The sequence below is a fragment of the Dipodomys merriami genome, unplaced genomic scaffold (assembly GCF_024711535.1).
Source record: "Dipodomys merriami isolate MVZ:Mamm:240054 unplaced genomic scaffold, mDipMer1.0.p SCAF_23, whole genome shotgun sequence".
NCBI classification, from domain to species: domain Eukaryota; kingdom Metazoa; phylum Chordata; class Mammalia; order Rodentia; family Heteromyidae; genus Dipodomys; species Dipodomys merriami.
Window position 1 is genome coordinate 22,278,459 of NW_027203715.1, and position 14,673 is coordinate 22,293,131.

General features: G+C 43.7%; 1 long non-coding RNA gene across 1 annotated transcript in view; it reads left to right on the plus strand.

The window, feature by feature from the left end:
- Positions 1 to 202: 202 nt before the first annotated feature.
- The window catches only part of LOC138835134 (uncharacterized), a 76,428-nt gene continuing 61,957 nt past the window's right edge, over positions 203 to 14,673 (plus strand). The window contains exon 1 of the long non-coding RNA XR_011374464.1: positions 203 to 324. This is a non-coding gene — a long non-coding RNA (uncharacterized lncRNA). The remainder of the gene's footprint in view (positions 325 to 14,673) is intronic.

The window sequence follows — 14,673 nt, forward strand, 5'->3', positions numbered from 1 at the left end:
CAAGCCGCATCTACTGACCCAAGGAGAAGCCGTTTTGCTGAAAAGCCTCGGCTCCCGCAGGCTGCATGAACCTGTACTGAATAAAGCCTCACGCCATCGTGCTCTCGCTTGCACACTGGCGGCACGGGGGGCGGAGCCCGGCCTGGTGCTCGCGGGGAAGGGTGGCCTCGGGGCTCTGGCTCGGGGTAGCCGGGTCGTGAACGTGGCTGGCTCATGTCTGGGCACGGATCCTGGTCTAAACTTGTGGTAGAGAATCAGAAGCGCTGAGCAGCAGGCACAACTCTGGCCAAGGCCTTGGTGGCACCATCCCAGGAGCTGGATCCGGTGAGTCCAGCACGCCATGCCTTATGGAAACACCTGGTGGGAGGTGGCGGATCCTCCACTGCCCCGTAAGCCCCACTGCACATGCGCAGCCCTGCCCCCTTCCGCCCCCCCCCATTGCCGGAGGTCAGGGTCCGGAATCGGTCCACTAGTCAGGGTTGTCAGTGGCCGGTGCAGGGTGTGGTCGACAGGACCCGCAGGGGGAGCCGCCGGGCAGAGAACTGGGTCCTTCCGGGGCTGTGTGGACCGGCTCCGGGGGTGTTTGTGGGTCATGGGAACCAGGGTTCGGACCGCAGCACCTAGCAGCAAAGCGGGACAGCGAACAGCATCAGGAGATGGAACGGCCCCCAAGTGTGCTGGACACCCACACATTGTCAAGCCGCCTTCGTTGAGGGAAAGGCAGGGAGAGGCAGAGCGGCTTGGGGACAATCTTTCAAGAAATAACCGATTCGGTATCTCAACCGTCATGGGAAAAGCTGCGTAGATGAAATCGGAGGCAGGGGCTGGGCCACCGCACCCGCACCGGACCGCGGTGCCCGCAGCTTCTACGTCCCTCCTGGTCACCTCCTTCCGCTGCACCCTCCTCCTCTCCTTTGCCCTTTTATTAAGGGATGATAAGGATGACTCTTAGTGGAGAAGGACTGTCCTGAGAGCAGCCCAGGTCTCCAGGGCCAGGCCATTCCACGGGCTGGAGCTGAAACTACTGCGGTGCTCAGAGCCTGGGTGCAGTGAGCGCTGCTTCCCTCCAGAGGGCGCGCTCAGCGCGTGGGTATCATGGGGCCCAGGGTGTAGTGAGCGCCGCTTCCCGCTAGAGGGTGCTCTGGGAGCGTGCAGATGCTAGGTTGTTCTGTCAGACTCCCTTCTCAGATAATGATTAGGAGAGTCACAATTAGGCTTGCTTCACATAAAACCTAAAATGAAATAAGTTCCATGCATGTATTGTAATGATAGGACTTGAAAAACAATTAGTATTTACCTGTTTTCTGTATGTTAATGGCTGCTTGGATAGGTGAGGTGAACTAATGTAGGAAAAGTCAGGGTGATAGGGTTAGAATGGGGTAAAGAGAAAAATGAAAAGTAGTGAAAGTAATTTTCATGATAGCGAGTACATATGAACAGACATTCCATGCTAATAAGTAGGTGATGAATGGTTGAATTAATTCAGATCATTCCTGTGACTTTAGGAATATCAAGGTATAGAGATGAATATGGTTCTGGGGGGAATAATTTTCAGCATTGTCAGAGACTAAGGCTTTGCAGGTAATGAGTATAGTTATTTTACACTACAAGAGTAATACCAAACCCACAGCAGCTTCACAGGCTATCAATGTGAGAATATTATTACGCATTGTAAAACACGGAGTAAAATGTGTGTTCAAGATTATTACAGTGAGCCAGGAACCGGTGGCTCATGCCTGTAATCCTAGCTACTCAGGAGACTGAGATCTGAGGATCGCTGTTCAAACCAGCCCTGGCAGGAAAGTCTGTGAGACTCTTGATCTCCAATAAACCACTAGAAAACCGGACGTGGTGCTGTGGCTCAAGCGGTAGAGTGCTCACCTTGAGCTGAAGAGCACAAGGACAGTGCCTAAGCACAGAGTTCAAGACCCAGGACCAAAAAAAAAAAAAAAAAGATTTCTAAAGTAGGCGATCATAAATAATGATGATATTATACTGTCAAAGCAGAGAGGAAGAATGTGAGACCGGAAACATCAGAGCTCAACATACAGAGTAGCTACCATTACAGGCATGAAACACCAATGCCCAGCTTAATAAGGAATTTATTATTATAGAAATACTTAAGTAATTGTACAAAGAACTTCAATTCAACATATCAGTTTGTGAGTGCAATGTATCATTACATTTACTAATAGTATTTTATGAAGTTGATGTACAAAGGGTTTTAATTTCCATACTTGGGATCATGAGTACAATGCATGTGATAGATGTCACCCGTTTTATCATTCTTGTCATCCCTTCCCCAGCCCCCATCACCTCAGTTTGTCTAGTTCCATTTTCACACATTCACATTGACTGTCATGGCTACATTCATCTACCCTTCCTGTCTTCACTTGTCTACCCCAGTTTCCTTGACATTATCCTTCCTGAATATACTACACTGTAGTTCATAGTTTTGTGCAGGGTCCTATTTTCCTTAGAAACAGCTATTATTCCAAGATCCATGACGTAGTGTGTGGTCAGGGTCAACATTTCACTAGTATGTTTTCCTAGGTGGTCAGCTTTCTACCCAAGATAGAAGTCCTGTGGGTTTTGTTGTTGTTTTTGTTGTTTCCCCAAATCTTTGCATTTTCTTTTTATTTATTTCTTGCTCTTTCTTTTTCCTTTTCTTTTGTCGGTCATGGAAAAACACTCTGGGCCTGGACCCTGTCCCTCAGAATTTTAGCTCAAGGTTAACGCTGTACCACTTGAACCACACTGCCATTTCCAGTTTTCTGAGTGGTTTATTGGAGACAAAAGTCTCACGGCCTTTCCTGCAGGGGCTGGCTTTGAAGCACGATCCTCAGATTGCTACATCCTGAGTTAGGATTACAGGCAGGAGCCACCTATGACCAGTGTGTGTGTGTGTGTGTGTGTGACCAGTGTGTGTGTGTGTGTGTGTGTGTGAGAGAGAGAGAGAGAGAGAGAGACCAGTGTGTGTGTGTGTGTGTGTGTGTGTGTGTGTGTGTGTGTGTGTGTGCGTGTATGTGTGTGTGTGCCCCAGTCCTGAGTATTGAATACTGACGCTTGAATTCAGGGCCGGTGTTGTCTTTGAGCTTCTTTTTTTTTTGCACTCTGCCACTGGAGCCACACCTCCACTTCTGGATTTGTTTGGGGCAAGTTTCTGGAGTATCACAGATTTCCTGCCTAGGCTGGCTTTTACCCTTAATCTTCATATCTCAGCATCTCTAACACAAAGATGAAACTTTAATAATAGCAAGCTATCATGTGACAGATGCCAATATATTAGGTTTCCTACACAGACTACTGAGTTCTCAGTATCTCTAATGTGAGTTCAGACCTCCAAAACAGCAAGCAATAAACCATCATGACTGTCTCTGGGAATATACAATTTTTAAAAATATTCAATTACCAGCTGGGTGCCAGTTACTCACATCTGTAATTATTGATACTCATGAAGCTGAGATCTGGGGATTGCAGTTTTAAGCCAACCTGGGTAGGAGTCACTTATCTACAATAAGCTAATCAGAAAAAACTGTGTAGTGGCTCAAGTGTTTCAATGTGGCTCAAGTGATAGAGTGCTACCCTTGAGCACAAAGAGGCTCAGGGACAGTGCCTAGGCTCAGATTTCAAGACTTGGGACTGGAAAAACATTCTTACCAGAGCTCCCACAAATAACAACTACCTTCCTTTATGATGAAGGTTTACATTAACTATATTTATTCTCTGTACCAATAGCAAATGCCACCTTATCTTCATAAATCAAGACTTGCTTCAAAAATTCTATTTTGTAAAAATAGAAAAATGAAAAATTCATAAATCAAAAGTGGCTTACATTAAACAAACAAGTTTCCGCCGGGCGCTGGTGGCTCACGCCTGTAATCCTAGCTACCAAGGAGGCTGAGATCTGAGGATCGCGGTTCAAAGCCAGCCCGGGCAGGAGAGACCGTGAGACTCCTATCTCCAATAAACCACCAGAAAACCGGAAGTGGCACGGTAGCTCAAGTGGTAGAGCGCTCGCCTTGAGCTGAAGAACTGAGGGACAGCGCCCAGGCTCAGAGTTCAAGCCCCACGACCGACAAACAAACAAACAAACAAACAAGTTTCCAGAGCTCAGAATTCAGGGCTCAGCAGGAGACTTTGCTCCCACAGACCTAGGACTCACCTGACCAGTGCCTTCTCATATCCAGGAAGTCCAGAAGGATGTTGTAAATGATCATGAGGTTCATTAGGAATGTTACCAGGTAGGGAATAGTGCACTTGATTAAAGTCAGTAGAATTGGATGGGGTGATAAGCTGGGCTCAGAGCTCCTTCACTGACCTGAGAGTCACCTCGGTGTGGTGTGACTGACATAAATGGTCAAATGTAAGCTGTCTCTAGTAAATCAGAAATCTTGACAAAAAATCATTTATCAGAGGTGCAGGTAAGGGAACTACGATATTTTTCTATCAGTGCAGGACAGAAGCAATGGTGTTTTTTAAACATTTATTATTATTGTTGTTATTGTTATTGTTATCTTTAGGTAATTATACAAAGAAGTTCCCATTCTACAAGACACTATATAAATACAAGGTGTCTGACAACATTGTCACTCATCCCTCCTAGCAATGGTGTTTTGAACAAGAAAAAATAATGAGTCAGCAGTGGAAGAATGCTTGCCTTGCAGGCATGAGGCATGAGTGGGGAGGTGCTGGTAGGAGGCAGATAGTGCTGGGCTTGGAACCAGAGTGAGGAGGGGCAGCTCCTAATCATGGCAAATCTGGGAACAGACAGCCAGCGGGGCGACCTAAGGATATTCACCTACCAGGGCCCACGAGAGGGCCACATCCAGGGCACTTGAAAGCAGGCAGGAGGGACCAGGACACTGCAGTCCTGGAGAGAGCCACTATGGACTCCCACTAGTGTGTCCTGTCCCTACAGACTGTCCAACAATGCAGTCTCACTTTATTCAGAAGGAACTGGGGAACCAGCTCAGGCCCCGATGCCCTGCCAGTCCCCACTGCCTTCTCAGGCCACCTCCCTTCTCTATCCTTTCCTCTCCCTCCCTCCTCAACCCACACCAGAATGGAAAACAGAAAACATTATTTTCAAGTCTTGTTTGTTATAAGATTCTTGAACATAAAATAAAGAACACTTGCAATAATATAAAGGGATAGCCCAATTAAAAAATGCTCAGTGCTGAACACCAGAAGTGCTGAGCTCAGAGCTGCTGATGGCTGTTGTACACCTTCCTGAACAGACTAACCACCACTCAGTATTGCACAGTAAACTACAATCGTTTATGGGGATTTTCATCTCCATTGTTTCAAAGAAGTTCCTCAGCAATGTGTCATCCCACCATGGATCATGCTGTCATCTTATTTAGTGAGCATGCTGAGAGCTAGAGAATAACAGTTCAAAAGCAGCCTAGGCAGAAAAGTCTAGGAAATTCCAACTGCAAAACAACCAGCTAAAGGCCAAGCCAAAGGCATTTTTCAGGAGTTAGAATACCTCATGCTCTGCTATTGTAACTATGCAATCAAAGGTGTGCACATGTGCATCCTGCCTGGGAACACTGCAGTTTCTAGCTTCTGGGCAGCAGGACAGGGAGTTCATCTCTTCTTTACTTATTTGGTAGAATCTGGCTTTTTGTATAATTCCCTATATTCTCTATGTTTTATTTACTGATCATAGTGATGAAACTCGGGGCTGGGCACTGTCCCTGAGCAATTTGGTTCAAGGATAGTGCTCTGCCACTTGAGTCACAACATCACTTTCTGCATTTTGGTGATTAATTGGAGGTACCAGCCTCATGGACTTTCCTGGGCTGAGTTTGAACCATGGTGCTCAGATCTCAGCAGCTAGCATTACAGAACCATGGGCATAAAACTTTTGTTAGAGGTTAGTCCTTATTGTCTTAGTCAAGATTTTAGCTGAGATGGAGTCAGAGGAGAAGGAGCAAATTCATCCTGACTGTCTGCTTTCAGAAAAACAACTTATTGCATTTAATTTTTCTATAAACTCTGCTCTGTTTCTAAAGAAACTGAAAACTTTTTATTTTTTACTTAATAAGCTGTGTCCCTGAGCTCTTTTGGTTGAGGAGTAGCATTCTGCCATTGGATCCATAGCTCCACTTCTGGAGCTATTTTGTTTTTTTGTTTTTTGTTTTTTTTGTCGGTCGTGGGGCTTGAACTCTGGGCCTGGGCGCTGTCCCTCAGTTCTTCAGCTCAAGGCGAATGCTTACCACTTGAGCTACAGCGCCACTTCCGGTTTTCTGGTGGTTTATTGGAGATAGGATCTCACGGTCTCTCCTGCCCGGGCTGGCTTTGAACCGCGATCCTCAGATCTCAGCCTCCTGAGTAGCTAGCATTACAGGCGTGAGCCAACAGCGCCCGGCTTCTGGAGCTATTTTGGAAATTAAAAAATAAATTAAACTCGGTGGGGAAGGTGGCTCAGTGTTAAGTGCTTGACTTGCATGCATGAGGCCCTAGATTCGATTCCTCAGCACAAACCACATAAGCAGAAAAAGCTGAAAGTGGCACTCATTTGATATGGATGAGTTGGTGTCTCACAAAGTTTTTGCCCAGGATGGCTTCAAACCACAAATCTACTTCCTAGGTTTACAGGTGTGACCCACTATGCCATGGTTGTGGTTACTATCAATTGTCAACTAGAAAAGGCTAAGAAATGCATTAGAGGTTACTAATGCACAACTCTTGGTGTTTAATAGAGGCTATTTCATGAGAGCAATTATGTGCACTTTGCACATAATGTTAACTTGTAACACCCTGGAAAAAGCATTTGTAGACAAACATTTAAAAATACATGTAGTTGGTAACTTGTAGGACCCAGATTTAAGCAAGATGACAGGCTCCATGGAATGAAAATCGGTGTGCCTAGAAGTGGACTTTAAAAGCAGTTTCCTTTGCAATATCTTTTCTCTTCCTGCTTGATAAGCATCCTGATACACTATTATAGCAGCAGAAGTGGATAAGAGCAGAGAGAACTATCTTGAAACATTTACTTCCAATCTAAAGTGGACCTTCCTCTGACATCTGATGACAGGACAATGGTAGGCTTCCACACTTCTGTGGTTACTCAGTAGGAATACACTAAAGCCATCCCTCAATCAGATCCTGTGCTTCGTAATGAAGAAACATGCGATGACCATCTTGCACTCCATTCACCATTTGAGAAAATGAAATCTGGTGCATTTACTAATAGAGTGTGTAGTATAATAAAGTTTTTTAAACTGCAACAAATAAAAAATAAATTTATAAATTAAATTGAACAAAAAACACCCTAGAAAGTAGTGGTTTTGAGAAGAATTTGAGAGCTTGGCAGCAGTGGCACATGCTTGTAATCCCACCTTATCATATTACTGGGAGCTGGATCAATGCCTACCAAGGCAGAAAAGTGTTGTCCCCATCTCCAAGAAAACAAACAAACAAACAAACAAACAAAAAAAGAGTCCATGTGTCCTGGATGAAATCCCCAAAGGCTGCTCCTCAGAGGGTGATGTGTGATGCTGTGAGGATGAAATCTAATCTGTAGTGGAGCCCTCAGGGTATTGGTCATGTCAGGAATATGAAATGCCTGTTAAGGAGAATGCCTGAGGCTGGGAAGGTGGCTCAGTGGTACAGTGCTTGCTTTGCATGCATGAGGCCCTGGGTTTGATTTCTCAGCAATATATAAGCAGAAAAAGCCAGAAGTGAAGCTGTGGTTCAAGTGGTAGACTGCTAGCCTTGAGCTGAAGATCTGAGGACAGTGCCCAGGCCCAGAGTTCAGGCCCCATGACTGAAAAAAAAAAAAGGTAAATGTCCTGTGGCCTGCAAGTAAAAATACCATAAGGTGGGAATTTTCCTTTCTGATTGAGTGGAAATCTATAATCTGTGCCATTTTCCCTCTAGTGTATATGAGTTGTTTTTCACTTCATAGTGACTCATGCCTAAGAGTTTTCCTAGAATCGCATAAGAAAATTTAGTCTTAAAATTTTGAAGACTTTTCGATTGTTTACAGCCATGGGGAATTCTGGGAAATGGATGGACAAAAACCTACAAGAGCAAAGGTGGAATCTTAGGGTTATGAAGAACTATTTGGGTTCCAGGTTAATAAAGGTGGACTTGTGATGGATATGGTGAGTATTATTAGCATGAGTGGATTAAGAAGTAGCTAGGAGATTAGGAAAGCACTCCTTGGGTTACATTGTGTTATTGCAAGGAGGATTAACAGTGTGGATAGATCTTCACTCAATGTAGATGAACATTACCATCCCATTCTGGGAGCCTGAGAGAATAAATATCCTAAAAGGAGAATGCCAGGTACATCAATATGTTCTCATTCTCATTCTCTCCTCCATCTACTTCCAAGGAATCACTCAGTATGTGAGAAGGTTTTCTTATAAAAACTTACGTGTACTGAAAAATCCTGAAATTATAGGCAAAATAAGCCTGTCCTGCTTTAATTTGTCTGTATCAGATCTTCTGTCACAACAATGGGAACTCATTAAGACACTGCCACTCTCTGCCTTTTACTGGGAACCCTTTCCCCAGGAGAAGAACCATGACCATGAAGAGACTTGCTCTGGTCAGTTGACAGTATGTCACAGAGGCTGGTAGCCACACCAATGGTTCCCATCATTTCGCCAAGCCTAAGTGGCAAGTTGTAGGTTGAAACAGCATTGATGCTCCCCATAGCCTGGACTATTTCAGCTGCATCAAGCTGTCAGTGGTACTCGTGTCAGTGCTATGAGCCTTATGGCTGACTAGATGTGTTGCTCAGTGAGGATATCTTAGAATCCCCCATCTTGCTCCCATGTCTCACTTCTGGTCCACATGCTTACTCCTTCCAGTCATTCACACTGCCTATGTGCTTCTTTGGTTGAAAGCCTTTATTATTAGTTTGGGTCCAGAACTCTGGTGTACATGACAGGTCATAGTTAAGGCAAGGGCTGTCCAACATGAATAAGTACCATGCTTTGGCCCCTTGCAGAATCTGCTTGGTTCAGACTCCACCATGCCCTATGTAGTGCCACAATGGCACTCTGAACATAGGCTCTCTGAACACACCCAAGAGACAGACCATTCTTGCTGCTCTAATGCCTCCCAACCCACCCAGCATTCTTGCTGAGCTGCTCCATGGCCCCAAACCTACCAACAAAGTGCTTCTCTAGTATGATCTTGTCATAGCTGCAGGTCACACAGTGTCACCTCCAGCTATTTCTAAGTAGTTTATTGGAGCTAACAGTCTCCTGGACTTTGAGCTTCTTTTATCTATCATTCTACAATTCCCTTTTCTGATCTTATTATATCTTTCCTGAGTATCCAGTATGCTTATTATGTAATTTGCCTACACTTGAGCTGTTGTCATGACTAACAAAGCCAGGTTCACAAGTCTCCAGTGCATCAGGAATAGATTAGCTGGAAAAGCAAAGTGTTCAGAAATTCAAGGCTAGCTTGATTTCTTCATGGCATGAGAAAAGAAATAGAAATCTGCATTCCTTGAGCTCAGAGAGACTATTTTCTGTCTTTCACATAGAATTAAGTTTGTTTAGTCACTAACTTGCAATTTTTTTGTCTATTACCATATTTTATATTCTTGGATTTGGAAATCAGGGAGCAATCTAGCACTGAAGGCATCCCTCCAGCCCCATTGGTTAATGTTATATTTTTTTCAGATAAGAGAGGATCCCACATACTTTCCCCAAGTCCTTCCTGACACTTAGAGCTTCCCAATCCTTGTCTCTCACTGTGCCTTACATGGACTAAACAAATTTAAATAGGACAACTCTATACTTCATGAAGAATACTTACTAGAACTTAACGTTAATTGAGACTTTTATTTTTATTTTATTTGTGAACATACTGTACAGCGGGGTTACAATTACATGGGCAGGATAATGCATACATTTCTTACCAAGCATTGCAGCCTCCTCCTTTGTTTACCCTTCACATCCCTTCTGTTAATTGAGACTTTGTTTTTGAAGCACCTTCTTAAAATTTATATTATTTCATTTTAATATATTTTTATTTTTAATTTTTCATTATACAGTTGATATATAGAGGGATTACAGTTACATAAGTTAAGCATACATTTCTTTTTGGACAATGTCATCCTTTCCCCACTCCCAATTTTCCCTTCCAATCCCCACCCGCAAGTTGAATAGTGCATCTTCAGCATAGTGTCTATTGAATACCATTGATGCATTTGTTCACCCATTGTCTTATTTCATTCTTATGCCAATACCAAATTCTGTCATTCCTGGCTATTAAGTGAAGGAACTGAAGTTCAAAGATAAGAAACTCAAGATCACATTGCTAAAAGAGCTAAAGTTTACAATTGAATAGATTTAGCTGTGCATGATGGTGTGACTGTTATCTCAGCTGCTAGAAGCAGAGGCAGGATATTGTCAGCACGTTGCCTGTCTAGGCTGCATAGTAACACTGTTGCAAAACATCAAAACCAAATGAAAAAAAAAACAAGGATCTACCAATGCTAGAGATTATGTGGAGATTTACAGCATTAGTCTTTAAGGAAGGAGACTAAGGACACAGAAATGTAGTTAAACTTGGCTGGGATAATGGTATCCTGATCATGGTATCAGGCTGCTGTTCTTCTTTTTCTTCTTTGTTTTTTTGGTTGGTTGTCCTGAACTCTGGGCCTGAGCACTCTCCCTCAGCTCTTGACCAAAAGGTAAGCCCCTTACCAATTGAGCCACAGCACCACTTCCAGCTTTTTTCTGCTTATGTGGTGCTGAGGAATCGAACCCAGGGCCTCATGCATGCAAGGCAAGCACTCTACCGCTGAGCCAATTTCTCAGCCCAGGCTGGTATTCTTCAGCAGATACTTTATGAGTAGGATTTCAGTGATGATGGAACTTTAGTCTATATTTCTATTGTCTATATGTGTATAGCTGGTACTTATATGTATGTATTAAACATGTGAAATATGGTTTAGGATAACTGAAAGCTGACTTTAAATTGTATATACTTTTACTTACATTGCAATAAGATGGAACACTCTATTATTCCTTGTCTAATGTTCAATTTTAATGCAAGCCAAAGCTGGTACTGTGACTTTACTTTCAACTACTTCATGGTGGAGGCAAAAATAAAACAGGATTTCAGGTGTCAATAACAGCTTGACAGGTGTCAATAACGGCTTGAGTGTCTCTTAATGTGCCAATCCCTATTGAAGACAGATATTCACTTTGTAAATTCTTCAATTATTCAGCAAGAATCTAGGAAAGCACTCTAGAAGTCTAGGGAAAAAAAGGTAGTGTGACTAAGGCCCTGCTAAAATCAGTAGCCACTCTGGAGGGACAGGAAGTGTCTTGGGAAAGTGTCTGTTATCTGTTGCACTACCTTAGGCTATAGCACTGGGATGCTGTGGCACAAAAGCCATGTTCACATGAACTGTCTAATGCTGTTCAATCTTATTTTATCTGTGGCAATCCTTTTCATATGAAATTTGTTACAAAAATGGGGAGCTCTATAATTTGCAGCAAGTGTGGGGATAGAACCATGGCCTTATTTCCTGAAGTAAGTTGCTGTTGGTGGCTCTGGAGGTGCCTCTGTGATGCCAGGATGGCATGCATAGAATACAGGTGGAGCCTAGATAATTCTCAAGGGTCAGCTGCAGATGAGTTGATAGGCTTGTGAAGGAAGGAAATATTTGGAGGTGAGGTGTGATGCCGCCATGACAGCATCTCTAATTAAGTAGTTTGAAATACATTTCAAAAGAGCTCAAGGCCCTGAGTTAAAGCCCCTCAACTGATAAAAAAAATCACTGATTTTTCTGCCCAAGGTGGCTTTAAACCATGATCCTCTTATCTCAAGCTCCTCATTTGCTAGGATTACAGGCATGAGACACCAGCATCGGCTTTGCCTTTCCTTTTCATATTATGCTATAAAAATTTGTATCATCATTTTATTTTTTTTTTGATTTATTTTTTTTTTTGGCCAGCCATGGTGCCTGAACTCTGGGCCTAGGCGCTGTCCTTCAGCTCTTCAGCTCAAGGCTAGCTCTCTACCACTTGAGCCACAGCACCACTTCCAGCTTTTTCTGCTTATGTGGTGCTGAGGAATTGAACCCAGGGCCTCGTGCATGCAAGGCAGGCCACCGTCCAGCCCTGTATCATCATTTTATTATTGTATCATTATTGAGCTATATTTTTAGTGCAATTGTTTGCATTTTCCTCCTCTTTAATTTTCTCTCCCCTCCTCTCATCCTTCCACTTCTCCTTCACTTGTACTTTACTTGTACCATTCTAAGCTTGAACTCCTTACTGAAGCTTATTGCTCAAGGCTAGCAATATACCACTTGAGCCACTGCTCTGCTTTTGCCGGTTAATAGACAATAACAGTTTCACAGACTTTCCTGCCAGGGCTGGCTTTGAACAACCATCCTCAGATCTCAGCTTTCTAAGCAACTATGTTTATGGCAGCATTATTTACCATAGTCAAGATATGGAACCAACCCAGATGCTCCTCAGTAGATGAATGGATTGGAAAAATGTGCTCTGTGTGTGTGTGTGTGTGTGTGTGTGTGTGTGTGTGTGTGTGTGTAATGGAATTCTATGCCTCCATCAGAAAGAATGGCATCTCACCACTCATTAGGAAATGGAAAGACTTGGAAAAAAATTATATTAAGTGAAGTAAGCCTGGCCCAAAGAAACATAGGTCCCATGGTTTCTGCTGTCTCTTTTGCTGCTAACACGCTGGAGTTTAGGAATTGTTTATTTCTCAGTGCTAATAAGAGAGAGGGAGCCAAGCACAGGAGGCTTATGCCTGCAATTCTAACTACTTAGGAAGCCGAGATCTGAGGATTGTGGTTCAAAGCCAGCCCAGGCAGGAAAGTCCCTAAAACTCTTTTCTTCAATTGACTAAATGAAAAGCAGAAGTGGGGTTGAGGCTTAAAGCAGCAAAGTGCTAGCCTTGAACATAAGAGCTCAGGGATGGTGTCCAGGCCCCAAGTTCATGCCCCATGAACATCCAAAATAGAGAAAAAAGAAACTGAAAGAGGAGAGAGAAGAGAGAGGGGGGAGGGAGGGGTTGGGAGAGGGTTGGAGAGAGGAGGGAAAGGGAGGGAGGGAAGGATGGAGAGGTACTTGGTTTTCTAAGTCAGAGCACCACGTCCAGTTTTCTAGTGGTTTACTGGAGATAAGAGTCTCCTGGACTTTCCTGCCTAGGCTGGCTTTGAACCATGATCCTCAGATCTCAGCCTCCTGAGTAGCTAGGATTACAGGCATGAGCCACTGGTGCCTGGCTGCTTGTGATATATGATTTGGCCATATTGAGTCCCCAGAGTGTTCACCTTCCCCATCTTTCCCTTTGTCACCTTCATCTTCTCTGGAAGTCTTTTTACTTTCATTTCCCCTTTATTTAAAAAATTTATTTCCTTTGGATTCTAGTTGGGTAACAGGTATTTTTTTCTGCATCTCATTTATTTCTCTTACTATGAAAGTATGAAGATTTTTTAATAGCCTTTTTAGCTGTGTTCCTGTGGCTCATACTTGTAACCCTAGCTGCTCAGGAGGCTGAGGTCTGAGAATCAGTTTGAATCTATCCCTGGGCAGACAAATCCAAGAACCAAATCTCCACTTAACTAGCAACAAGATAGAGGTGAGTTGTGACTACAATGGTAGAGTGCCAGACTCAAGTTAAAGATCTAAGGGGCAGTACTCAACTCTAGTACTGTAACAAACATAACGGCAAACAAATCCCTTTTTAATAAAGAGACATTCACAGTAAGCTCAAAAACAGAACATCAGAATCTGCTGTGACAATCTCCTGTGGGAAAATGTTACACAGAGAGGAAGCCCCAGATGCTGACAGATGGCCATAGCTTCTCCTCTCTCTGTACCTGCAGATCCTGAAAATCAATGTGTGATGAGCATCCCCGTGGTGGCACAGAGCGTCCCATGCTGGTGCTGAGTACACTTGCTGGTCTTGAGCAACCATCAGGGAGGTTAATGTCTGGGGTCACACTTGGGTCCCCTGTGTCTCATGCAGTAGTACAAAGCTATGTCCTATCTTCTCAGACTGTCCATCTGCAGAAACAGCGTGCTCCTTCAGTTGTCTCTGGAGATGGTGAATTGACCTTTCACAGAGTCTGCATAGTTTTTGTCACTGCTATCACCACTAATGTATAAGAGCCACTCAGACCTCTTTCCTGGAGGCTGGTAGAGCCAGTTCATGTAGTAACTACTGAAGCCAAATCCAGAGGCTGCACAGGAGAGTCTCAGGGAACACTCAGGCTACACCAAGCCTCCTCCAGATACCACCAGCTGCACTTCACACTGCACACTTGTGAACACAGAGCATCCTGGCCAGGAAATTTCACAAAGACCTACTGTCTCCTCACTCACACCCAGTCATATATTTAGTATCTCTTAGTTTTCATAAATTACCTTGTAATGCTGCCATAAGGAAAGTCCATCTTAGCACAAACCCCAGAGACATTTCTCAGATTACAGTCCTGAACACTAAATGGAGTTTTTATCAGCAGAAGGAGCTGATATACTTTTTTAATTGTAAAAATACTGTACAGAGGGGTTACAATTACATAGGCAAGATAATGAGTACATTTCTAACCAAGCATTGTAGGCTCCTCCTTTGTTTCCCCTTCCCATCCCTTCCCATTCTTCCCCTGCCCCACACCCAATCCTCCCTGCCTCCCTCCCCCACCACCAA